Source organism: Oncorhynchus mykiss, unplaced genomic scaffold, assembly GCF_013265735.2.
Source record: "Oncorhynchus mykiss isolate Arlee unplaced genomic scaffold, USDA_OmykA_1.1 un_scaffold_234, whole genome shotgun sequence".
NCBI lineage: Eukaryota > Metazoa > Chordata > Actinopteri > Salmoniformes > Salmonidae > Oncorhynchus > Oncorhynchus mykiss.
Genome location: NW_023493700.1, coordinates 47867 through 75573, shown reverse-complemented (window position 1 = coordinate 75573; position 27707 = coordinate 47867). Strand labels below are relative to the sequence as shown.

General features: G+C 36.7%; 15 non-coding genes across 15 annotated transcripts; all 15 read right to left on the bottom strand.

Annotated features, from left to right (window-relative positions):
- Positions 1-462: 462 nt before the first annotated feature.
- trnar-ucg lies at positions 463-535 on the bottom strand. The gene has a single exon. It is a non-coding gene; the product is annotated as a tRNA-Arg (tRNA).
- Positions 536-2341: 1806 nt separating this feature from the next.
- trnar-ucg lies at positions 2342-2414 on the bottom strand. Its single transcript has one exon. It is a non-coding gene; the product is annotated as a tRNA-Arg (tRNA).
- A 1806-nt stretch (positions 2415-4220) lies between these two features.
- On the bottom strand, positions 4221-4293 carry trnar-ucg. The gene has a single exon. It is a non-coding gene; the product is annotated as a tRNA-Arg (tRNA).
- Positions 4294-6100: 1807 nt separating this feature from the next.
- Positions 6101-6173, bottom strand: trnar-ucg. Its single transcript has one exon. It is a non-coding gene; the product is annotated as a tRNA-Arg (tRNA).
- A 3685-nt stretch (positions 6174-9858) lies between these two features.
- Positions 9859-9931, bottom strand: trnar-ucg. The gene has a single exon. It is a non-coding gene; the product is annotated as a tRNA-Arg (tRNA).
- A 554-nt stretch (positions 9932-10485) lies between these two features.
- On the bottom strand, positions 10486-10558 carry trnar-ucg. Its single transcript has one exon. It is a non-coding gene; the product is annotated as a tRNA-Arg (tRNA).
- A 2433-nt stretch (positions 10559-12991) lies between these two features.
- trnar-ucg lies at positions 12992-13064 on the bottom strand. The gene has a single exon. It is a non-coding gene; the product is annotated as a tRNA-Arg (tRNA).
- Positions 13065-13618: 554 nt separating this feature from the next.
- trnar-ucg lies at positions 13619-13691 on the bottom strand. The gene has a single exon. It is a non-coding gene; the product is annotated as a tRNA-Arg (tRNA).
- A 1180-nt stretch (positions 13692-14871) lies between these two features.
- Positions 14872-14944, bottom strand: trnar-ucg. The gene has a single exon. It is a non-coding gene; the product is annotated as a tRNA-Arg (tRNA).
- Positions 14945-16124: 1180 nt separating this feature from the next.
- Positions 16125-16197, bottom strand: trnar-ucg. Its single transcript has one exon. It is a non-coding gene; the product is annotated as a tRNA-Arg (tRNA).
- Positions 16198-16751: 554 nt separating this feature from the next.
- On the bottom strand, positions 16752-16824 carry trnar-ucg. Its single transcript has one exon. It is a non-coding gene; the product is annotated as a tRNA-Arg (tRNA).
- A 3686-nt stretch (positions 16825-20510) lies between these two features.
- On the bottom strand, positions 20511-20583 carry trnar-ucg. The gene has a single exon. It is a non-coding gene; the product is annotated as a tRNA-Arg (tRNA).
- Positions 20584-23641: 3058 nt separating this feature from the next.
- trnar-ucg lies at positions 23642-23714 on the bottom strand. Its single transcript has one exon. It is a non-coding gene; the product is annotated as a tRNA-Arg (tRNA).
- A 1806-nt stretch (positions 23715-25520) lies between these two features.
- trnar-ucg lies at positions 25521-25593 on the bottom strand. Its single transcript has one exon. It is a non-coding gene; the product is annotated as a tRNA-Arg (tRNA).
- A 1806-nt stretch (positions 25594-27399) lies between these two features.
- Positions 27400-27472, bottom strand: trnar-ucg. Its single transcript has one exon. It is a non-coding gene; the product is annotated as a tRNA-Arg (tRNA).
- Between the last annotated feature and the right edge of the window lie 235 nt (positions 27473-27707).

Below are 27707 nucleotides of genomic sequence, written 5' to 3'. Positions count from 1 at the left end.
GATATTTAACAAGTACAAAGATACTCTTTCCTTCAATCTTGCGATGCAGATTCAGACACAATAATTCTCAGGCCTTGCAGTCTTAGATTATTAAAGTTGAACAACAATGTCCAAGCTTTTCAAAGCAACAAGACCAATGCCATATTTAGGGAAATTGCAAACATGTACAAATTAGCTGAGCTAATGAAATTAAACGACCCTATTTGATATCATACAGACTTTGCTATGCAACAGTAGACATCAAAGTTGTGATCCTGTCCAAATGAGGAAAGCTAGTGATATTTAACAAGTACGAAGAGACTATTTCCCTCAATCTTGCGATGCAGAATCATACACAATATTTCTCAGGCCTTGCAGTCTAAGATTATTAAAGTTGAATAACAATGTCCAAGCAACAAGACCAATGCCTTAGTTTGGGAAATTGCAAACATCTTCAAATTAGCTGAGCTAAATTAAACTAAACAACCACGAAGGGACTCGAACCCTCAATCTTCTGATTCGAAGTCAGACGCCTTATCCATTAGGCCACGCAGTCTACATGATACATCCCTATTTGACATCATACAGACATTGCTTAGCAACAACAGACATCAAAGTTGTGAACCTGTCCGAATGAGGAAAGCTAATGATATTTAACAAGTACAAAGATACTCTTTTGTTCAATCTTGCGATGCAGATTCAGACACAATAATTCTCAAGCCTTGCAGTCTTAGATTATTAAAGTTGAACAACAATGTCCAAGCTTTTCAAAGCAACAAGACCAATGCCATATTTAGGGAAATTGCAAACATGTACAAATTAGCTGAGCTAATGAAATTAAACGACCCTATTTGATATCATACAGACTTTGCTATGCAACAGTAGACATCAAAGTTGTGATCCTGTCCAAATGAGGAAAGCTAGTGATATTTAACAAGTAAGAAGAGACCTTTTCCCTCAATCTTGCGATGCAGAATCAGACACAATATTTCTCAGGCCTTGCAGTCTAAGATTATTAAAGTTGAATAACAATGTCCAAGCAACAAGACCAATGCCTTAGTTTGGGAAATTGCAAACATCTTCAAATTAGCTGAGCTAAGGAAATTTAACAACCACGAAGGGACTCAAAACCACTATTTTCGGATTCAAAGTCAGACACCTTATCCATTATGCCACACAGTCTAATTAATATATCCCTATTTCACATCATACAGACATTGCTTAGCAACAACAGACATCAAAGTTGTGAACCTGTCCGAATGAGGAAAGCTAATGATATTTAACAAGTACAAAGATACTCTTTCCTTCAATCTTGCGATGCAGATTCAGACACAATAATTCTCAGGCCTTGCAGTCTTAGATTATTAAAGTTGAACAACAATGTCCAAGCTTTTCAAAGCAACAAGACCAATGCCATATTTAGGGAAATTGCAAACATGTACAAATTAGCTGAGCTAATGAAATTAAACGACCCTATTTGATATCATACAGACTTTGCTATGCAACAGTAGACATCAAAGTTGTGATCCTGTCCAAATGAGGAAAGCTAGTGATATTTAACAAGTACGAAGAGACTATTTCCCTCAATCTTGCGATGCAGAATCATACACAATATTTCTCAGGCCTTGCAGTCTAAGATTATTAAAGTTGAATAACAATGTCCAAGCAACAAGACCAATGCCTTAGTTTGGGAAATTGCAAACATCTTCAAATTAGCTGAGCTAAGGAAATTTAACAACCACGAAGGGACTCAAAACCACTATTTTCGGATTCAAAGTCAGACACCTTATCCATTAGGCCACACAGTCTACTTAATATATCCCTATTTCACATCATACAGACATTGCTTAGCAACAACAGACATCAAAGTTGTGAACCTGTCCGAATGAGGAAAGCTAATGATATTTAACAAGTACAAAGATACTCTTTCCTTCAATCTTGCGATGCAGATTCAGACACAATAATTCTCAGGCCTTGCAGTCTTAGATTATTAAAGTTGAACAACAATGTCCAAGCTTTTCAAAGCAACAAGACCAATGCCATATTTAGGGAAATTGCAAACATGTACAAATTAGCTGAGCTAATGAAATTAAACGACCCTATTTGATATCATACAGACTTTGCTATGCAACAGTAGACATCAAAGTTGTGATCCTGTCCAAATGAGGAAAGCTAGTGATATTTAACAAGTACGAAGAGACTATTTCCCTCAATCTTGCGATGCAGAATCATACACAATATTTCTCAGGCCTTGCAGTCTAAGATTATTAAAGTTGAATAACAATGTCCAAGCAACAAGACCAATGCCTTAGTTTGGGAAATTGCAAACATCTTCAAATTAGCTGAGCTAAATTAAACTAAACAACCACGAAGGGACTCGAACCCTCAATCTTCTGATTCGAAGTCAGACGCCTTATCCATTAGGCCACGCAGTCTACATGATACATCCCTATTTGACATCCTACAGACATTGCTTAGCAACAACAGACATCAAAGTTGTGAACCTGTCCGAATGAGGAAAGCTAATGATATTTAACAAGTACAAAGATACTCTTTTGTTCAATCTTGCGATGCAGATTCAGACACAATAATTCTCAAGCCTTGCAGTCTTAGATTATTAAAGTTGAACAACAATGTCCAAGCTTTTCAAAGCAACAAGACCAATGCCATATTTAGGGAAATTGCAAACATGTACAAATTAGCTGAGCTAATGAAATTAAACGACCCTATTTGATATCATACAGACTTTGCTATGCAACAGTAGACATCAAAGTTGTGATCCTGTCCAAATGAGGAAAGCTAGTGATATTTAACAAGTAAGAAGAGACCTTTTCCCTCAATCTTGCGATGCAGAATCAGACACAATATTTCTCAGGCCTTGCAGTCTAAGATTATTAAAGTTGAATAACAATGTCCAAGCAACAAGACCAATGCCTTAGTTTGGGAAATTGCAAACATCTTCAAATTAGCTGAGCTAAGGAAATTTAACAACCACGAAGGGACTCAAAACCACTATTTTCGGATTCAAAGTCAGACACCTTATCCATTATGCCACACAGTCTAATTAATATATCCCTATTTCACATCATACAGACATTGCTTAGCAACAACAGACATCAAAGTTGTGAACCTGTCCGAATGAGGAAAGCTAATGATATTTAACAAGTACAAAGATACTCTTTCCTTCAATCTTGCGATGCAGATTCAGACACAATAATTCTCAGGCCTTGCAGTCTTAGATTATTAAAGTTGAACAACAATGTCCAAGCTTTTCAAAGCAACAAGACCAATGCCATATTTAGGGAAATTGCAAACATGTACAAATTAGCTGAGCTAATGAAATTAAACGACCCTATTTGATATCATACAGACTTTGCTATGCAACAGTAGACATCAAAGTTGTGATCCTGTCCAAATGAGGAAAGCTAGTGATATTTAACAAGTACGAAGAGACTATTTCCCTCAATCTTGCGATGCAGAATCATACACAATATTTCTCAGGCCTTGCAGTCTAAGATTATTAAAGTTGAATAACAATGTCCAAGCAACAAGACCAATGCCTTAGTTTGGGAAATTGCAAACATCTTCAAATTAGCTGAGCTAAGGAAATTTAACAACCACGAAGGGACTCAAAACCACTATTTTCGGATTCAAAGTCAGACACCTTATCCATTAGGCCACACAGTCTACTTAATATATCCCTATTTCACATCATACAGACATTGCTTAGCAACAACAGACATCAAAGTTGTGAACCTGTCCGAATGAGGAAAGCTAATGATATTTAACAAGTACAAAGATACTCTTTCCTTCAATCTTGCGATGCAGATTCAGACACAATAATTCTCAGGCCTTGCAGTCTTAGATTATTAAAGTTGAACAACAATGTCCAAGCTTTTCAAAGCAACAAGACCAATGCCATATTTAGGGAAATTGCAAACATGTACAAATTAGCTGAGCTAATGAAATTAAACGACCCTATTTGATATCATACAGACTTTGCTATGCAACAGTAGACATCAAAGTTGTGATCCTGTCCAAATGAGGAAAGCTAGTGATATTTAACAAGTACGAAGAGACTATTTCCCTCAATCTTGCGATGCAGAATCATACACAATATTTCTCAGGCCTTGCAGTCTAAGATTATTAAAGTTGAATAACAATGTCCAAGCAACAAGACCAATGCCTTAGTTTGGGAAATTGCAAACATCTTCAAATTAGCTGAGCTAAATTAAACTAAACAACCACGAAGGGACTCGAACCCTCAATCTTCTGATTCGAAGTCAGACGCCTTATCCATTAGGCCACGCAGTCTACATGATACATCCCTATTTGACATCCTACAGACATTGCTTAGCAACAACAGACATCAAAGTTGTGAACCTGTCCGAATGAGGAAAGCTAATGATATTTAACAAGTACAAAGATACTCTTTTGTTCAATCTTGCGATGCAGATTCAGACACAATAATTCTCAAGCCTTGCAGTCTTAGATTATTAAAGTTGAACAACAATGTCCAAGCTTTTCAAAGCAACAAGACCAATGCCATATTTAGGGAAATTGCAAACATGTACAAATTAGCTGAGCTAATGAAATTAAACGACCCTATTTGATATCATACAGACTTTGCTATGCAACAGTAGACATCAAAGTTGTGATCCTGTCCAAATGAGGAAAGCTAGTGATATTTAACAAGTAAGAAGAGACCTTTTCCCTCAATCTTGCGATGCAGAATCAGACACAATATTTCTCAGGCCTTGCAGTCTAAGATTATTAAAGTTGAATAACAATGTCCAAGCAACAAGACCAATGCCTTAGTTTGGGAAATTGCAAACATCTTCAAATTAGCTGAGCTAAGGAAATTTAACAACCACGAAGGGACTCAAAACCACTATTTTCGGATTCAAAGTCAGACACCTTATCCATTATGCCACACAGTCTAATTAATATATCCCTATTTCACATCATACAGACATTGCTTAGCAACAACAGACATCAAAGTTGTGAACCTGTCCGAATGAGGAAAGCTAATGATATTTAACAAGTACAAAGATACTCTTTCCTTCAATCTTGCGATGCAGATTCAGACACAATAATTCTCAGGCCTTGCAGTCTTAGATTATTAAAGTTGAACAACAATGTCCAAGCTTTTCAAAGCAACAAGACCAATGCCATATTTAGGGAAATTGCAAACATGTACAAATTAGCTGAGCTAATGAAATTAAACGACCCTATTTGATATCATACAGACTTTGCTATGCAACAGTAGACATCAAAGTTGTGATCCTGTCCAAATGAGGAAAGCTAGTGATATTTAACAAGTACGAAGAGACTATTTCCCTCAATCTTGCGATGCAGAATCATACACAATATTTCTCAGGCCTTGCAGTCTAAGATTATTAAAGTTGAATAACAATGTCCAAGCAACAAGACCAATGCCTTAGTTTGGGAAATTGCAAACATCTTCAAATTAGCTGAGCTAAATGAAACTAAACAACCACGAAGGGACTCCAACCCTCAATCTTCTGATTCGAAGTCAGACGCCTTATCCATTAGGCCACACAGTCTACGTGATACATCCCTATTTGACATCATACAGACATTGCTTAGCAACAACAGACATCAAAGTTGTGAACCTGTCCGAATGAGGAAAGCTAATGATATTTAACAAGTACAAAGATACTCTTTTCTTCAATCTTGCGATGCAGATTCAGACACAATAATTCTCAGGCCTTGCAGTCTTAGATTATTAAAGTTGAACAACAATGTCCAAGCTTTTCAAAGCAACAAGACCAATGCCATATTTAGGGAAATTGCAAACATGTACAAATTAGCTGAGCTAATGAAATTAAACGACCCTATTTGATATCATACAGACTTTGCTATGCTACAGTAGACATCAAAGTTGTGATCCTGTCCAAATGAGGAAAGCTAGTGATATTTAACAAGTAAGAAGAGACCTTTTCCCTCAATCTTGCGATGCAGAATCAGACACAATATTTCTCAGGCCTTGCGGTCTAAGATTATTAAAGTTGAATAACAATGTCCAAGCAACAAGACCAATGCCTTAGTTTGGGAAATTGCAAACATCTTCAAATTAGCTGAGCTAAATTAAACTAAACAACCACGAAGGGACTCGAACCCTCAATCTTCTGATTCGAAGTCAGACGCCTTATCCATTAGGCCACGCAGTCTACATGATACATCCCTATTTGACATCATACAGACATTGCTTAGCAACAACAGACATCAAAGTTGTGAACCTGTCCGAATGAGGAAAGCTAATGATATTTAACAAGTACAAAGATACTCTTTTGTTCAATCTTGCGATGCAGATTCAGACACAATAATTCTCAAGCCTTGCAGTCTTAGATTATTAAAGTTGAACAACAATGTCCAAGCTTTTCAAAGCAACAAGACCAATGCCATATTTAGGGAAATTGCAAACATGTACAAATTAGCTGAGCTAATGAAATTAAACGACCCTATTTGATATCATACAGACTTTGCTATGCTACAGTAGACATCAAAGTTGTGATCCTGTCCAAATGAGGAAAGCTAGTGATATTTAACAAGTAAGAAGAGACCTTTTCCCTCAATCTTGCGATGCAGAATCAGACACAATATTTCTCAGGCCTTGCTTCTAAGATTATTAAAGTTGAATAACAATGTCCAAGCAACAAGACCAATGCCTTAGTTTGGGAAATTGCAAACATCTTCAAATTAGCTGAGCTAAGGAAATTTAACAACCACGAAGGGACTCAAACCCACAATTTTCAGATTCAAAGTCAGACACCTTATCCATTAGGCCACACAGTCTACTTAATACATCCCTATTTCACATCATACAGACATTGCTTAGCAACAACAGACATCAAAGTTGTGAACCTGTCCGAATGAGGAAAGCTAATGATATTTAACAAGTACAAAGATACTCTTTCCTTCAATCTTGCGATGCAGATTCAGACACAATAATTCTCAGGCCTTGCAGTCTTAGATTATTAAAGTTGAACAACAATGTCCAAGCTTTTCAAAGCAACAAGACCAATGCCATATTTAGGGAAATTGCAAACATGTACAAATTAGCTGAGCTAATGAAATTAAACGACCCTATTTGATATCATACAGACTTTGCTATGCAACAGTAGACATCAAAGTTGTGATCTTGTCCAAATGAGGAAAGCTAGTGATATTTAACAAGTACGAAGAGACTATTTCCCTCAATCTTGCGATGCAGAATCATACACAATATTTCTCAGGCCTTGCAGTCTTAGAGTATTAAAGTTGAATAACAATGTCCAAGCAACAAGACCAATGCCTTAGTTTGGGAAATTGCAAACATCTTCAAATTAGCTGAGCTAAGGAAATTTAACAACCACGAAGGGACTCAAAACCACTATTTTCGGATTCAAAGTCAGACACCTTATCCATTAGGCCACACAGTCTACTTAATATATCCCTATTTCACATCATACAGACATTGCTTAGCAACAACAGACATCAAAGTTGTGAACCTGTCCGAATGAGGAAAGCTAATGATATTTAACAAGTACAAAGATACTCTTTCCTTCAATCTTGCGATGCAGATTCAGACACAATAATTCTCAGGCCTTGCAGTCTTAGATTATTAAAGTTGAACAACAATGTCCAAGCTTTTCAAAGCAACAAGACCAATGCCATATTTAGGGAAATTGCAAACATGTACAAATTAGCTGAGCTAATGAAATTAAACGACCCTATTTGATATCATACAGACTTTGCTATGCAACAGTAGACATCAAAGTTGTGATCCTGTCCAAATGAGGAAAGCTAGTGATATTTAACAAGTACGAAGAGACTATTTCCCTCAATCTTGCGATGCAGAATCATACACAATATTTCTCAGGCCTTGCAGTCTAAGATTATTAAAGTTGAATAACAATGTCCAAGCAACAAGACCAATGCCTTAGTTTGGGAAATTGCAAACATCTTCAAATTAGCTGAGCTAAATTAAACTAAACAACCACGAAGGGACTCCAACCGTCAATCTTCTGATTCGAAGTCAGACGCCTTATCCATTAGGCCACGCAGTCTACATGATACATCCCTATTTGACATCATACAGACATTGCTTAGCAACAACAGACATCAAAGTTGTGAACCTGTCCGAATGAGGAAAGCTAATGATATTTAACAAGTACAAAGATACTCTTTTGTTCAATCTTGCGATGCAGATTCAGACACAATAATTCTCAGGCCTTGCAGTCTTAGATTATTAAAGTTGAACAACAATGTCCAAGCTTTTCAAAGCAACAAGACCAATGCCATATTTAGGGAAATTGCAAACATGTACAAATTAGCTGAGCTAATGAAATTAAACGACCCTATTTGATATCATACAGACTTTGCTATGCAACAGTAGACATCAAAGTTGTGATCCTGTCCAAATGAGGAAAGCTAGTGATATTTAACAAGTACGAAGAGACTATTTCCCTCAATCTTGCGATGCAGAATCATACACAATATTTCTCAGGCCTTGCAGTCTAAGATTATTAAAGTTGAATAACAATGTCCAAGCAACAAGACCAATGCCTTAGTTTGGGAAATTGCAAACATCTTCAAATTAGCTGAGCTAAATGAAACTAAACAACCACGAAGGGACTCCAACCCTCAATCTTCTGATTCGAAGTCAGACGCCTTATCCATTAGGCCACACAGTCTACGTGATACATCCCTATTTGACATCATACAGACATTGCTTAGCAACAACAGACATCAAAGTTGTGAACCTGTCCGAATGAGGAAAGCTAATGATATTTAACAAGTACAAAGATACTCTTTTCTTCAATCTTGCGATGCAGATTCAGACACAATAATTCTCAGGCCTTGCAGTCTTAGATTATTAAAGTTGAACAACAATGTCCAAGCTTTTCAAAGCAACAAGACCAATGCCATATTTAGGGAAATTGCAAACATGTACAAATTAGCTGAGCTAATGAAATTAAACGACCCTATTTGATATCATACAGACTTTGCTATGCTACAGTAGACATCAAAGTTGTGATCCTGTCCAAATGAGGAAAGCTAGTGATATTTAACAAGTAAGAAGAGACCTTTTCCCTCAATCTTGCGATGCAGAATCAGACACAATATTTCTCAGGCCTTGCAGTCTAAGATTATTAAAGTTGAATAACAATGTCCAAGCAACAAGACCAATGCCTTAGTTTGGGAAATTGCAAACATCTTCAAATTAGCTGAGCTAAGGAAATTTAACAACCACGAAGGGACTCAAAACCACTATTTTCGGATTCAAAGTCAGACACCTTATCCATTAGGCCACACAGTCTACTTAATATATCCCTATTTCACATCATACAGACATTGCTTAGCAACAACAGACATCAAAGTTGTGAACCTGTCCGAATGAGGAAAGCTAATGATATTTAACAAGTACAAAGATACTCTTTCCTTCAATCTTGCGATGCAGATTCAGACACAATAATTCTCAGGCCTTGCAGTCTTAGATTATTAAAGTTGAACAACAATGTCCAAGCTTTTCAAAGCAACAAGACCAATGCCATATTTAGGGAAATTGCAAACATGTACAAATTAGCTGAGCTAATGAAATTAAACGACCCTATTTGATATCATACAGACTTTGCTATGCAACAGTAGACATCAAAGTTGTGATCCTGTCCAAATGAGGAAAGCTAGTGATATTTAACAAGTACGAAGAGACTATTTCCCTCAATCTTGCGATGCAGAATCATACACAATATTTCTCAGGCCTTGCAGTCTAAGATTATTAAAGTTGAATAACAATGTCCAAGCAACAAGACCAATGCCTTAGTTTGGGAAATTGCAAACATCTTCAAATTCGCTGAGCTAAATTAAACTAAACAACCACGAAGGGACTCGAACCCTCAATCTTCTGATTCGAAGTCAGACGCCTTATCCATTAGGCCACGCAGTCTACATGATACATCCCTATTTGACATCATACAGACATTGCTTAGCAACAACAGACATCAAAGTTGTGAACCTGTCCGAATGAGGAAAGCTAATGATATTTAACAAGTACAAAGATACTCTTTTGTTCAATCTTGCGATGCAGATTCAGACACAATAATTCTCAAGCCTTGCAGTCTTAGATTATTAAAGTTGAACAACAATGTCCAAGCTTTTCAAAGCAACAAGACCAATGCCATATTTAGGGAAATTGCAAACATGTACAAATTAGCTGAGCTAATGAAATTAAACGACCCTATTTGATATCATACAGACTTTGCTATGCAACAGTAGACATCAAAGTTGTGATCCTGTCCAAATGAGGAAAGCTAGTGATATTTAACAAGTAAGAAGAGACCTTTTCCCTCAATCTTGCGATGCAGAATCAGACACAATATTTCTCAGGCCTTGCAGTCTAAGATTATTAAAGTTGAATAACAATGTCCAAGCAACAAGACCAATGCCTTAGTTTGGGAAATTGCAAACATCTTCAAATTAGCTGAGCTAAATTAAACTAAACAACCACGAAGGGACTCCAACCCTCAATCTTCTGATTCGAAGTCAGACGCCTTATCCATTAGGCCACGCAGTCTACATGATACATCCCTATTTGACATCATACAGACATTGCTTAGCAACAACAGACATCAAAGTTGTGAACCTGTCCGAATGAGGAAAGCTAATGATATTTAACAAGTACAAAGATACTCTTTTGTTCAATCTTGCGATGCAGATTCAGACACAATAATTCTCAAGCCTTGCAGTCTTAGATTATTAAAGTTGAACAACAATGTCCAAGCTTTTCAAAGCAACAAGACCAATGCCATATTTAGGGAAATTGCAAACATGTACAAATTAGCTGAGCTAATGAAATTAAACGACCCTATTTGATATCATACAGACTTTGCTATGCAACAGTAGACATCAAAGTTGTGATCCTGTCCAAATGAGGAAAGCTAGTGATATTTAACAAGTAAGAAGAGACCTTTTCCCTCAATCTTGCGATGCAGAATCAGACACAATATTTCTCAGGCCTTGCAGTCTAAGATTATTAAAGTTGAATAACAATGTCCAAGCAACAAGACCAATGCCTTAGTTTGGGAAATTGCAAACATCTTCAAATTAGCTGAGCTAAGGAAATTTAACAACCACGAAGGGACTCAAAACCACTATTTTCGGATTCAAAGTCAGACACCTTATCCATTATGCCACACAGTCTAATTAATATATCCCTATTTCACATCATACAGACATTGCTTAGCAACAACAGACATCAAAGTTGTGAACCTGTCCGAATGAGGAAAGCTAATGATATTTAACAAGTACAAAGATACTCTTTCCTTCAATCTTGCGATGCAGATTCAGACACAATAATTCTCAGGCCTTGCAATCTTAGATTATTAAAGTTGAACAACAATGTCCAATCTTTTCAAAGCAACAAGACCAATGCCATATTTAGGGAAATTGCAAACATGTACAAATTAGCTGAGCTAATGAAATTAAACGACCCTATTTGATATCATACAGACTTTGCTATGCAACAGTAGACATCAAAGTTGTGATCCTGTCCAAATGAGGAAAGCTAGTGATATTTAACAAGTACGAAGAGACTATTTCCCTCAATCTTGCGATGCAGAATCATACACAATATTTCTCAGGCCTTGCAGTCTAAGATTATTAAAGTTGAATAACAATGTCCAAGCAACAAGACCAATGCCTTAGTTTGGGAAATTGCAAACATCTTCAAATTAGCTGAGCTAAATGAAACTAAACAACCACGAAGGGACTCCAACCCTCAATCTTCTGATTCGAAGTCAGACGCCTTATCCATTAGGCCACACAGTCTACGTGATACATCCCTATTTGACATCATACAGACATTGCTTAGCAACAACAGACATCAAAGTTGTGAACCTGTCCGAATGAGGAAAGCTAATGATATTTAACAAGTACAAAGATACTCTTTTCTTCAATCTTGCGATGCAGATTCAGACACAATAATTCTCAGGCCTTGCAGTCTTAGATTATTAAAGTTGAACAACAATGTCCAAGCTTTTCAAAGCAACAAGACCAATGCCATATTTAGGGAAATTGCAAACATGTACAAATTAGCTGAGCTAATGAAATTAAACGACCCTATTTGATATCATACAGACTTTGCTATGCTACAGTAGACATCAAAGTTGTGATCCTGTCCAAATGAGGAAAGCTAGTGATATTTAACAAGTAAGAAGAGACCTTTTCCCTCAATCTTGCGATGCAGAATCAGACACAATATTTCTCAGGCCTTGCAGTCTAAGATTATTAAAGTTGAATAACAATGTCCAAGCAACAAGACCAATGCCTTAGTTTGGGAAATTGCAAACATCTTCAAATTAGCTGAGCTAAGGAAATTTAACAACCACGAAGGGACTCAAACCCACAATTTTCAGATTCAAAGTCAGACACCTTATCCATTAGGCCACACAGTCTACTTAATACATCCCTATTTCACATCATACAGACATTGCTTAGCAACAACAGACATCAAAGTTGTGAACCTGTCCGAATGAGGAAAGCTAATGATATTTAACAAGTACAAAGATACTCTTTCCTTCAATCTTGCGATGCAGATTCAGACACAATAATTCTCAGGCCTTGCAGTCTTAGATTATTAAAGTTGAACAACAATGTCCAAGCTTTTCAAAGCAACAAGACCAATGTCATATTTAGGGAAATTGCAAACATGTACAAATTAGCTGAGCTAATGAAATTAAACGACCCTATTTGATATCATACAGACTTTGCTATGCAACAGTAGACATCAAAGTTGTGATCCTGTCCAAATGAGGAAAGCTAGTGATATTTAACAAGTACGAAGAGACTATTTCCCTCAATCTTGCGATGCAGAATCATACACAATATTTCTCAGGCCTTGCAGTCTAAGATTATTAAAGTTGAATAACAATGTCCAAGCAACAAGACCAATGCCTTAGTTTGGGAAATTGCAAACATCTTCAAATTAGCTGAGCTAAATTAAACTAAACAACCACGAAGGGACTCGAACCCTCAATCTTCTGATTCGAAGTCAGACGCCTTATCCATTAGGCCACGCAGTCTACATGATACATCCCTATTTGACATCATACAGACATTGCTTAGCAACAACAGACATCAAAGTTGTGAACCTGTCCGAATGAGGAAAGCTAATGATATTTAACAAGTACAAAGATACTCTTTTGTTCAATCTTGCGATGCAGATTCAGACACAATAATTCTCAAGCCTTGCAGTCTTAGATTATTAAAGTTGAACAACAATGTCCAAGCTTTTCAAAGCAACAAGACCAATGCCATATTTAGGGAAATTGCAAACATGTACAAATTAGCTGAGCTAATGAAATTAAACGACCCTATTTGATATCATACAGACTTTGCTATGCAACAGTAGACATCAAAGTTGTGATCCTGTCCAAATGAGGAAAGCTAGTGATATTTAACAAGTAAGAAGAGACCTTTTCCCTCAATCTTGCGATGCAGAATCAGACACAATATTTCTCAGGCCTTGCAGTCTAAGATTATTAAAGTTGAATAACAATGTCCAAGCAACAAGACCAATGCCTTAGTTTGGGAAATTGCAAACATCTTCAAATTAGCTGAGCTAAATTAAACTAAACAACCACGAAGGGACTCGAACCCTCAATCTTCTGATTCGAAGTCAGACGCCTTATCCATTAGGCCACGCAGTCTACATGATACATCCCTATTTGACATCATACAGACATTGCTTAGAAACAACAGACATCAAAGTTGTGAACCTGTCCGAATGAGGAAAGCTAATGATATTTAACAAGTACAAAGATACTCTTTTGTTCAATCTTGCGATGCAGATTCAGACACAATAATTCTCAAGCCTTGCAGTCTTAGATTATTAAAGTTGAACAACAATGTCCAAGCTTTTCAAAGCAACAAGACCAATGCCATATTTAGGGAAATTGCAAACATGTACAAATTAGCTGAGCTAATGAAATTAAACGACCCTATTTGATATCATACAGACTTTGCTATGCAACAGTAGACATCAAAGTTGTGATCCTGTCCAAATGAGGAAAGCTAGTGATATTTAACAAGTAAGAAGAGACCTTTTCCCTCAATCTTGCGATGCAGAATCAGACACAATATTTCTCAGGCCTTGCAGTCTAAGATTATTAAAGTTGAATAACAATGTCCAAGCAACAAGACCAATTCCTTAGTTTGGGAAATTGCAAACATCTTCAAATTAGCTGAGCTAAGGAAATTTAACAACCACGAAGGGACTCAAAACCACTATTTTCGGATTCAAAGTCAGACACCTTATCCATTATGCCACACAGTCTAATTAATATATCCCTATTTCACATCATACAGACATTGCTTAGCAACAACAGACATCAAAGTTGTGAACCTGTCCGAATGAGGAAAGCTAATGATATTTAACAAGTACAAAGATACTCTTTCCTTCAATCTTGCGATGCAGATTCAGACACAATAATTCTCAGGCCTTGCAGTCTTAGATTATTAAAGTTGAACAACAATGTCCAATCTTTTCAAAGCAACAAGACCAATGCCATATTTAGGGAAATTGCAAACATGTACAAATTAGCTGAGCTAATGAAATTAAACGACCCTATTTGATATCATACAGACTTTGCTATGCAACAGTAGACATCAAAGTTGTGATCCTGTCCAAATGAGGAAAGCTAGTGATATTTAACAAGTACGAAGAGACTATTTCCCTCAATCTTGCGATGCAGAATCATACACAATATTTCTCAGGCCTTGCAGTCTAAGATTATTAAAGTTGAATAACAATGTCCAAGCAACAAGACCAATGCCTTAGTTTGGGAAATTGCAAACATCTTCAAATTAGCTGAGCTAAATGAAACTAAACAACCACGGAGGGACTCCAACCCTCAATCTTCTGATTCGAAGTCAGACGCCTTATCCATTAGGCCACACAGTCTACGTGATACATCCCTATTTGACATCATACAGACATTGCTTAGCAACAACAGACATCAAAGTTGTGAACCTGTCCGAATGAGGAAAGCTAATGATATTTAACAAGTACAAAGATACTCTTTTCTTCAATCTTGCGATGCAGATTCAGACACAATAATTCTCAGGCCTTGCAGTCTTAGATTATTAAAGTTGAACAACAATGTCCAAGCTTTTCAAAGCAACAAGACCAATGCCATATTTAGGGAAATTGCAAACATGTACAAATTAGCTGAGCTAATGAAATTAAACGACCCTATTTGATATCATACAGACTTTGCTATGCTACAGTAGACATCAAAGTTGTGATCCTGTCCAAATGAGGAAAGCTAGTGATATTTAACAAGTAAGAAGAGACCTTTTCCCTCAATCTTGCGATGCAGAATCAGACACAATATTTCTCAGGCCTTGCAGTCTAAGATTATTAAAGTTGAATAACAATGTCCAAGCAACAAGACCAATGCCTTAGTTTGGGAAATTGCAAACATCTTCAAATTAGCTGAGCTAAGGAAATTTAACAACCACGAAGGGACTCAAACCCACAATTTTCAGATTCAAAGTCAGACACCTTATCCATTAGGCCACACAGTCTACTTAATACATCCCTATTTCACATCATACAGACATTGCTTAGCAACAACAGACATCAAAGTTGTGAACCTGTCCGAATGAGGAAAGCTAATGATATTTAACAAGTACAAAGATACTCTTTCCTTCAATCTTGCGATGCAGATTCAGACACAATAATTCTCAGGCCTTGCAGTCTTAGATTATTAAAGTTGAACAACAATGTCCAAGCTTTTCAAAGCAACAAGACCAATGCCATATTTAGGGAAATTGCAAACATGTACAAATTAGCTGAGCTAATGAAATTAAACGACCCTATTTGATATCATACAGACTTTGCTATGCAACAGTAGACATCAAAGTTGTGATCCTGTCCAAATGAGGAAAGCTAGTGATATTTAACAAGTACGAAGAGACTATTTCCCTCAATCTTGCGATGCAGAATCATACACAATATTTCTCAGGCCTTGCAGTCTAAGATTATTAAAGTTGAATAACAATGTCCAAGCAACAAGACCAATGCCTTAGTTTGGGAAATTGCAAACATCTTCAAATTAGCTGAGCTAAATTAAACTAAACAACCACGAAGGGACTCGAACCCTCAATCTTCTGATTCGAAGTCAGACGCCTTATCGATTAGGCCACGCAGTCTACATGATACATCCCTATTTGACATCATACAGACATTGCTTAGCAACAACAGACATCAAAGTTGTGAACCTGTCCGAATGAGGAAAGCTAATGATATTTAACAAGTACAAAGATACTCTTTTGTTCAATCTTGCGATGCAGATTCAGACACAATAATTCTCAAGCCTTGCAGTCTTAGATTATTAAAGTTGAACAACAATGTCCAAGCTTTTCAAAGCAACAAGACCAATGCCATATTTAGGGAAATTGCAAACATGTACAAATTAGCTGAGCTAATGAAATTAAACGACCCTATTTGATATCATACAGACTTTGCTATGCAACAGTAGACATCAAAGTTGTGATCCTGTCCAAATGAGGAAAGCTAGTGATATTTAACAAGTAAGAAGAGACCTTTTCCCTCAATCTTGCGATGCAGAATCAGACACAATATTTCTCAGGCCTTGCAGTCTAAGATTATTAAAGTTGAATAACAATGTCCAAGCAACAAGACCAATGCCTTAGTTTGGGAAATTGCAAACATCTTCAAATTTGCTGAGCTAAATTAAACTAAACAACCACGAAGGGACTCGAACCCTCAATCTTCTGATTCGAAGTCAGACGCCTTATCCATTAGGCCACGCAGTCTACATGATACATCCCTATTTGACATCATACAGACATTGCTTAGCAACAACAGACATCAAAGTTGTGAACCTGTCCGAATGAGGAAAGCTAATGATATTTAACAAGTACAAAGATACTCTTTTGTTCAATCTTGCGATGCAGATTCAGACACAATAATTCTCAAGCCTTGCAGTCTTAGATTATTAAAGTTGAACAACAATGTCCAAGCTTTTCAAAGCAACAAGACCAATGCCATATTTAGGGAAATTGCAAACATGTACAAATTAGCTGAGCTAATGAAATTAAACGACCCTATTTGATATCATACAGACTTTGCTATGCAACAGTAGACATCAAAGTTGTGATCCTGTCCAAATGAGGAAAGCTAGTGATATTTAACAAGTAAGAAGAGACCTTTTCCCTCAATCTTGCGATGCAGAATCAGACACAATATTTCTCAGGCCTTGCAGTCTAAGATTATTAAAGTTGAATAACAATGTCCAAGCAACAAGACCAATGCCTTAGTTTGGGAAATTGCAAACATCTTCAAATTAGCTGAGCTAAGGAAATTTAACAACCACGAAGGGACTCAAAACCACTATTTTCGGATTCAAAGTCAGACACCTTATCCATTATGCCACACAGTCTAATTAATATATCCCTATTTCACATCATACAGACATTGCTTAGCAACAACAGACATCAAAGTTGTGAACCTGTCCGAATGAGGAAAGCTAATGATATTTAACAAGTACAAAGATACTCTTTCCTTCAATCTTGCGATGCAGATTCAGACACAATAATTCTCAGGCCTTGCAGTCTTAGATTATTAAAGTTGAACAACAATGTCCAATCTTTTCAAAGCAACAAGACCAATGCCATATTTAGGGAAATTGCAAACATGTACAAATTAGCTGAGCTAATGAAATTAAACGACCCTATTTGATATCATACAGACTTTGCTATGCTACAGTAGACATCAAAGTTGTGATCCTGTCCAAATGAGGAAAGCTAGTGATATTTAACAAGTACGAAGAGACTATTTCCCTCAATCTTGCGATGCAGAATCATACACAATATTTCTCAGGCCTTGCAGTCTAAGATTATTAAAGTTGAATAACAATGTCCAAGCAACAAGACCAATGCCTTAGTTTGGGAAATTGCAAACATCTTCAAATTAGCTGAGCTAAATGAAACTAAACAACCACGAAGGGACTCCAACCCTCAATCTTCTGATTTGAAGTCAGACGCCTTATCCATTAGGCCACACAGTCTACGTGATACATCCCTATTTGACATCATACAGACATTGCTTAGCAACAACAGACATCAAAGTTGTGAACCTGTCCGAATGAGGAAAGCTAATGATATTTAACAAGTACAAAGATACTCTTTTCTTCAATCTTGCGATGCAGATTCAGACACAATAATTCTCAGGCCTTGCAGTCTTAGATTATTAAAGTTGAACAACAATGTCCAAGCTTTTCAAAGCAACAAGACCAATGCCATATTTAGGGAAATTGCAAACATGTACAAATTAGCTGAGCTAATGAAATTAAACGACCCTATTTGATATCATACAGACTTTGCTATGCTACAGTAGACATCAAAGTTGTGATCCTGTCCAAATGAGGAAAGCTAGTGATATTTAACAAGTAAGAAGAGACCTTTTCCCTCAATCTTGCGATGCAGAATCAGACACAATATTTCTCAGGCCTTGCAGTCTAAGATTATTAAAGTTGAATAACAATGTCCAAGCAACAAGACCAATGCCTTAGTTTGGGAAATTGCAAACATGTTCAAATTAGCTGAGCTAAATTAAACTAAACAACCACGAAGGGACTCAAACCCAAAATTTTCAGATTCAAAGTCAGACACCTTATCCATTAGGCCACACAGTCTACTTAATACATCCCTATTTCACATCATACAGACATTGCTTAGCAACAACAGACATCAAAGTTGTGAACCTGTCCGAATGAGGAAAGCTAATGATATTTAACAAGTACAAAGATACTCTTTCCTTCAATCTTGCGATGCAGATTAAGACACAATAATTCTCAGGCCTTGCAGTCTTAGATTATTAAAGTTGAACAACAATGTCCAAGCTTTTCAAAGCAACAAGACCAATGCCATATTTAGGGAAATTGCAAACATGTACAAATTAGCTGAGCTAATGAAATTAAACGACCCTATTTGATATCATACAGACTTTGCTATGCAACAGTAGACATCAAAGTTGTGATCCTGTCCAAATGAGGAAAGCTAGTGATATTTAACAAGTAAGAAGAGACCTTTTCCCTCAATCTTGCGATGCAGAATCGGACACAATATTTCTCAGGCCTTGCAGTCTAAGATTATTCAAGTTGAATAACAATGTCCAAGCAACAAGACCAATGCCTTAGTTTGGGAAATTGCAAACATCTTCAAATTAGCTGAGCTAAGGAAATTTAACAACCACGAAGGGACTCAAACCCACAATTTTCAGATTCAAAGTCAGACACCTTATCCATTAGGCCACACAGTCTACTTAATACATCCCTATTTCACATCATACAGACATTGCTTAGCAACAACAGACATCAAAGTTGTGAACCTGTCCGAATGAGGAAAGCTAATGATATTTAACAAGTACAAAGATACTCTTTCCTTCAATCTTGCGATGCAGATTAAGACACAATAATTCTCAGGCCTTGCAGTCTTAGATTATTAAAGTTGAACAACAATGTCCAAGCTTTTCAAAGCAACAAGACCAATGCCATATTTAGGGAAATTGCAAACATGTACAAATTAGCTGAGCTAATGAATTTAAACGACCCTATTTGATATCATACAGACTTTGCTATGCTACAGTAGACATCAAAGTTGTGATCCTGTCCAAATGAGGAAAGCTAGTGATATTTAACAAGTAAGAAGAGACCTTTTCCCTCAATCTTGCGATGCAGAATCAGACACAATATTTCTCAGGCCTTGCAGTCTAAGATTATTAAAGTTGAATAACAATGTCCAAGCAACAAGACCAATGCCTTAGTTTGGGAAATTGCAAACATCTTCAAATTAGCTGAGCTAAGGAAATTTAACAACCACGAAGGGACTCAAACCCAAAATTTTCAGATTCAAAGTCAGACACCTTATCCATTAGGCCACACAGTCTACTTAATACATCCCTATTTCACATCATACAGACATTGCTTAGCAACAACAGACATCAAAGTTGTGAACCTGTCCGAATGAGGAAAGCTAATGATATTTAACAAGTACAAAGATACTCTTTCCTTCAATCTTGCGATGCAGATTAAGACACAATAATTCTCAGGCCTTGCAGTCTTAGATTATTAAAGTTGAACAACAATGTCCAAGCTTTTCAAAGCAACAAGACCAATGCCATATTTAGGGAAATTGCAAACATGTACAAATTAGCTGAGCTAATGAAATTAAACGACCCTATTTGATATCATACAGACTTTGCTATGCAACAGTAGACATCAAAGTTGTGATCCTGTCCAAATGAGGAAAGCTAGTGATATTTAACAAGTACGAAGAGACTATTTCCCTCAATCTTGCGATGCAGAATCATACACAATATTTCTCAGGCCTTGCAGTCTAAGATTATTAAAGTTGAATAACAATGTCCAAGCAACAAGACCAATGCCTTAGTTTGGGAAATTGCAAACATGTTCAAATTAGCTGAGCTAAATTAAACTAAACAACCACAAAGGGACTCGAACCCTCAATCTTCTGATTCGAAGTCAGACGCCTTATCCATTAGGCCACGCAGTCTACATGATACATCCCTATTTGACATCATACAGACATTGCTTAGCAACAACAGACATCAAAGTTGTGAACCTGTCCGAATGAGGAAAGCTAATGATATTTAACAAGTACAAAGATACTCTTTCCTTCAATCTTGCGATGCAGATTAAGACACAATAATTCTCAGGCCTTGCAGTCTTAGATTATTAAAGTTGAACAACAATGTCCAAGCTTTTCAAAGCAACAAGACCAATGCCATATTTAGGGAAATTGCAAACATGTACTAATTAGCTGAGCTAATGAAATTAAACGACCCTATTTGATATCATACAGACTTTGCTATGCAACAGTAGACATCAAAGTTGTGATCCTGTCCAAATGAGGAAAGCTAGTGATATTTAACAAGTAAGAAGAGACCTTTTCCCTCAATCTTGCGATGCAGAATCAGACACAATATTTCTCAGGCCTTGCAGTCTAAGATTATTAAAGTTGAATAACAATGTCCAAGCAACAAGACCAATGCCTTAGTTTGGGAAATTGCAAACATCTTCAAATTAGCTGAGCTAAGGAAATTTAACAACCACGAAGGGACTCAAAACCACTATTTTCGGATTCAAAGTCAGACACCTTATCCATTAGGCCACACAGTCTACTTAATATATCCCTATTTCACATCATACAGACATTGCTTAGCAACAACAGACATCAAAGTTGTGAACCTGTCCGAATGAGGAAAGCTAATGATATTTAACAAGTACAAAGATACTCTTTCCTTCAATCTTGCGATGCAGATTCAGACACAATAATTCTCAGGCCTTGCAGTCTTAGATTATTAAAGTTGAACAACAATGTCCAAGCTTTTCAAAGCAACAAGACCAATGCCATATTTAGGGAAATTGCAAACATGTACAAATTAGCTGAGCTAATGAAATTAAACGACCCTATTTGATATCATACAGACTTTGCTATGCAACAGTAGACATCAAAGTTGTGATCCTGTCCAAATGAGGAAAGCTAGTGATATTTAACAAGTAAGAAGAGACCTTTTCCCTCAATCTTGCGATGCAGAATCAGACACAATATTTCTCAGGCCTTGCAGTCTAAGATTATTCAAGTTGAATAACAATGTCCAAGCAACAAGACCAATGCCTTAGTTTGGGAAATTGCAAACATCTTCAAATTAGCTGAGCTAAGGAAATTTAACAACCACGAAGGGACTCAAACACACAATTTTCAGATTCAAAGTCAGACACCTTATCCATTAGGCCACACAGTCTACTTAATACATCCCTATTTCACATCATACAGACATTGCTTAGCAACAACAGACATCAAAGTTGTGAACCTGTCCGAATGAGGAAAGCTAATGATATTTAACAAGTACAAAGATACTCTTTCCTTCAATCTTGCGATGCAGATTAAGACACAATAATTCTCAAGCCTTGCAGTCTTAGATTATTAAAGTTGAACAACAATGTCCAAGCTTTTCAAAGCAACAAGACCAATGCCATATTTAGGGAAATTGCAAACATGTACTAATTAGCTGAGCTAATGAAATTAAACGACCCTATTTGATATCATACAGACTTTGCTATGCAACAGTAGACATCAAAGTTGTGATCCTGTCCAAATGAGGAAAGCTAGTGATATTTAACAAGTAAGAAGAGACCTTTTCCCTCAATCTTGCGATGCAGAATCAGACACAATATTTCTCAGGCCTTGCAGTCTAAGATTATTAAAGTTGAATAACAATGTCCAAGCAACAAGACCAATGCCTTAGTTTGGGAAATTGCAAACATCTTCAAATTAGCTGAGCTAAGGAAATTTAACAACCACGAAGGGACTCAAAACCACTATTTTCGGATTCAAAGTCAGACACCTTATCCATTAGGCCACACAGTCTACTTAATATATCCCTATTTCACATCATACAGACATTGCTTAGCAACAACAGACATCAAAGTTGTGAACCTGTCCGAATGAGGAAAGCTAATGATATTTAACAAGTACAAAGATACTCTTTCCTTCAATCTTGCGATGCAGATTCAGACACAATAATTCTCAGGCCTTGCAGTCTTAGATTATTAAAGTTGAACAACAATGTCCAAGCTTTTCAAAGCAACAAGACCAATGCCATATTTAGGGAAATTGCAAACATGTACAAATTAGCTGAGCTAATGAAATTAAACGACCCTATTTGATATCATACAGACTTTGCTATGCAACAGTAGACATCAAAGTTGTGATCCTGTCCAAATGAGGAAAGCTAGTGATATTTAACAAGTAAGAAGAGACCTTTTCCCTCAATCTTGCGATGCAGAATCAGACACAATATTTCTCAGGCCTTGCAGTCTAAGATTATTCAAGTTGAATAACAATGTCCAAGCAACAAGACCAATGCCTTAGTTTGGGAAATTGCAAACATCTTCAAATTAGCTGAGCTAAGGAAATTTAACAACCACGAAGGGACTCAAACACACAATTTTCAGATTCAAAGTCAGACACCTTATCCATTAGGCCACACAGTCTACTTAATACATCCCTATTTCACATCATACAGACATTGCTTAGCAACAACAGACATCAAAGTTGTGAACCTGTCCGAATGAGGAAAGCTAATGATATTTAACAAGTACAAAGATACTCTTTCCTTCAATCTTGCGATGCAGATTAAGACACAATAATTCTCAGGCCTTGCAGTCTTAGATTATTAAAGTTGAACAACAATGTCCAAGCTTTTCAAAGCAACAAGACCAATGCCATATTTAGGGAAATTGCAAACATGTACAAATTAGCTGAGCTAATGAAATTAAACGACCCTATTTGATATCATACAGACTTTGCTATGCAACAGTAGACATCAAAGTTGTGATCCTGTCCAAATGAGGAAAGCTAGTGATATTTAACAAGTACGAAGAGACTATTTCCCTCAATCTTGCGATGCAGAATCATACACAATATTTCTCAGGCCTTGCAGTCTAAGATTATTAAAGTTGAATAACAATGTCCAAGCAACAAGACCAATGCCTTAGTTTGGGAAATTGCAAACATGTTCAAATTAGCTGAGCTAAATTAAACTAAACAACCACGAAGGGACTCGAACCCTCAATCTTCTGATTCGAAGTCAGACGCCTTATCCATTAGGCCACGCAGTCTACATGATACATCCCTATTTGACATCATACAGACATTGCTTAGCAACAACAGACATCAAAGTTGTGAACCTGTCCGAATGAGGAAAGCTAATGATATTTAACAAGTACAAAGATACTCTTTTCTTCAATCTTGCGATGCAGATTCAGACACAATAATTCTCAAGCCTTGCAGTCTTAGATTATTAAAGTTGAACAACAATGTCCAAGCTTTTCAAAGCAACAAGACCAATGCCATATTTAGGGAAATTGCAAACATGTACAAATTAGCTGAGCTAATGAAATTAAACGACCCTATTTGATATCATACAGACTTTGCTATGCAACAGTAGACATCAAAGTTGTGATCCTGTCCAAATGAGGAAAGCTAGTGATATTTAACAAGTAAGAAGAGACCTTTTCCCTCAATCTTGCGATGCAGAATCAGACACAATATTTCTCAGGCCTTGCAGTCTAAGATTATTAAAGTTGAATAACAATGTCCAAGCAACAAGACCAATGCCTTAGTTTGGGAAATTGCAAACATCTTCAAATTAGCTGAGCTAAGGAAATTTAACAACCACGAAGGGACTCAAAACCACTATTTTCGGATTCAAAGTCAGACACCTTATCCATTAGGCCACACAGTCTACTTAATATATCCCTATTTCACATCATACAGACATTGCTTAGCAACAACAGACATCAAAGTTGTGAACCTGTCCGAATGAGGAAAGCTAATGATATTTAACAAGTACAAAGATACTCTTTCCTTCAATCTTGCGATGCAGATTCAGACACAATAATTCTCAGGCCTTGCAGTCTTAGATTATTAAAGTTGAACAACAATGTCCAAGCTTTTCAAAGCAACAAGACCAATGCCATATTTAGGGAAATTGCAAACATGTACAAATTAGCTGAGCTAATGAAATTAAACGACCCTATTTGATATCATACAGACTTTGCTATGCAACAGTAGACATCAAAGTTGTGATCCTGTCCAAATGAGGAAAGCTAGTGATATTTAACAAGTAAGAAGAGACCTTTTCCCTCAATCTTGCGATGCAGAATCATACACAATATTTCTCAGGCCTTGCAGTCTAAGATTATTCAAGTTGAATAACAATGTCCAAGCAACAAGACTAATGCCTTAGTTTGGGAAATTGCAAACATCTTCAAATTAGCTGAGCTAAGGAAATTTAACAACCACGAAGGGACTCAAACACACAATTTTCAGATTCAAAGTCAGACACCTTATCCATTAGGCCACACAGTCTACTTAATACATCCCTATTTCACATCATACAGACATTGCTTAGCAACAACAGACATCAAATTTCTGAACCTGTCCGAATGAGGAAAGCTAATGATATTTAACAAGTACAAAGATACTCTTTCCTTCAATCTTGCGATGCAGATTAAGACACAATAATTCTCAGGCCTTGCAGTCTTAGATTATTAAAGTTGAACAACAATGTCCAAGCTTTTCAAAGCAACAAGACCAATGCCATATTTAGGGAAATTGCAAACATGTACAAATTAGCTGAGCTAATGAAATTAAACGACCCTATTTGATATCATACAGACTTTGCTATGCAACAGTAGACATCAAAGTTGTGATCCTGTCCAAATGAGGAAAGCTAGTGATATTTAACAAGTACGAAGAGACTATTTCCCTCAATCTTGCGATGCAGAATCATACACAATATTTCTCAGGCCTTGCAGTCTAAGATTATTAAAGTTGATTAACAATGTCCAAGCAACAAGACCAATGCCTTAGTTTGGGAAATTGCAAACATGTTCAAATTAGCTGAGCTAAATTAAACTAAACAACCACGAAGGGACTCGAACCCTCAATCTTCTGATTCGAAGTCAGACGCCTTATCCATTAGGCCACGCAGTCTACATGATTCCTCCCTATTTGACATCATACAGACATTGCTTAGCAACAACAGACATCAAAGTTGTGAACCTGTCCGAATGAGGAAAGCTAATGATATTTAACAAGTACAAAGATACTCTTTTCTTCAATCTTGCGATGCAGATTCAGACACAATAATTCTCAAGCCTTGCAGTCTTAGATTATTAAAGTTGAACAACAATGTCCAAGCTTTTCAAAGCAACAAGACCAATGCCATATTTAGGGAAATTGCAAACATGTACAAATTAGCTGAGCTAATGAAATTAAACGACCCTATTTGATATCATACAGACTTTGCTATGCAACAGTAGACATCAAAGTTGTGATCCTGTCCAAATGAGGAAAGCTAGTGATATTTAACAAGTAAGAAGAGACCTTTTCCCTCAATCTTGCGATGCAGAATCAGACACAATATTTCTCAGGCCTTGCAGTCTAAGATTATTAAAGTTGAATAACAATGTCCAAGCAACAAGACCAATGCCTTAGTTTGGGAAATTGCAAACATCTTCAAATTAGCTGAGCTAAGGAAATTTAACAACCACGAAGGGACTCAAAACCACTATTTTCGGATTCAAAGTCAGACACCTTATCCATTAGGCCACACAGTCTACTTAATATATCCCTATTTCACATCATACAGACATTGCTTAGCAACAACAGACATCAAAGTTGTGAACCTGTCCGAATGAGGAAAGCTAATGATATTTAACAAGTACAAAGATACTCTTTCCTTCAATCTTGCGATGCAGATTCAGACACAATAATTCTCAGGCCTTGCAGTCTTAGATTATTAAAGTTGAACAACAATGTCCAAGCTTTTCAAAGCAACAAGACCAATGCCATATTTAGGGAAATTGCAAACATGTACAAATTAGCTGAGCTAATGAAATTAAACGACCCTATTTGATATCATACAGACTTTGCTATGCAACAGTAGACATCAAAGTTGTGATCCTGTCCAAATGAGGAAAGCTAGTGATATTTAACAAGTAAGAAGAGACCTTTTCCCTCAATCTTGCGATGCAGAATCAGACACAATATTTCTCAGGCCTTGCAGTCTAAGATTATTCAAGTTGAATAACAATGTCCAAGCAACAAGACCAATGCCTTAGTTTGGGAAATTGCAAACATCTTCAAATTAGCTGAGCTAAGGAAATTTAACAACCACGAAGGGACTCAAACACACAATTTTCAGATTCAAAGTCAGACACCTTATCCATTAGGCCACACAGTCTACTTAATACATCCCTATTTCACATCATACAGACATTGCTTAGCAACAACAGACATCAAAGTTGTGAACCTGTCCGAATGAGGAAAGCTAATGATATTTAACAAGTACAAAGATACTCTTTCCTTCAATCTTGCGATGCAGATTCAGACACAATAATTCTCAGGCCTTGCAGTCTTAGATTATTAAAGTTGAACAACAATGTCCAAGCTTTTCAAAGCAACAAGACCAATGCCATATTTAGGGAAATTGCAAACATGTACAAATTAGCTGAGCTAATGAAATTAAACAACCCTATTTGATATCATACAGACTTTGCTATGCAACAGTAGACATCAAAGTTGTGATCCTGTCCAAATGAGGAAAGCTAGTGATATTTAACAAGTACGAAGAGACTATTTCCCTCAATCTTGCGATGCAGAATCATACACAATATTTCTCAGGCCTTGCAGTCTAAGATTATTAAAGTTGAATAACAATGTCCAAGCAACAAGACCAATGCCTTAGTTTGGGAAATTGCAAACATCTTCAAATTGGCTGAGCTAAATTAAACTAAACAACCACGAAGGGACTCGAACCCTCAATCTTCTGATTCGAAGTTAGACGCCTTATCCATTAGGCCACGCAGTCTACATGATACATCCCTATTTGACATCATACAGACATTGCTTAGCAACAACAGACATCAAAGTTGTGAACCTGTCCGAATGAGGATAGCTAATGATATTTAACAAGTACAAAGATACTCTTTTCTTCAATCTTGCGATGCAGATTCAGACACAATAATTCTCAAGCCTTGCAGTCTTAGATTATTAAAGTTGAACAACAATGTCCAAGCTTTTCAAAGCAACAAGACCAATGCCAT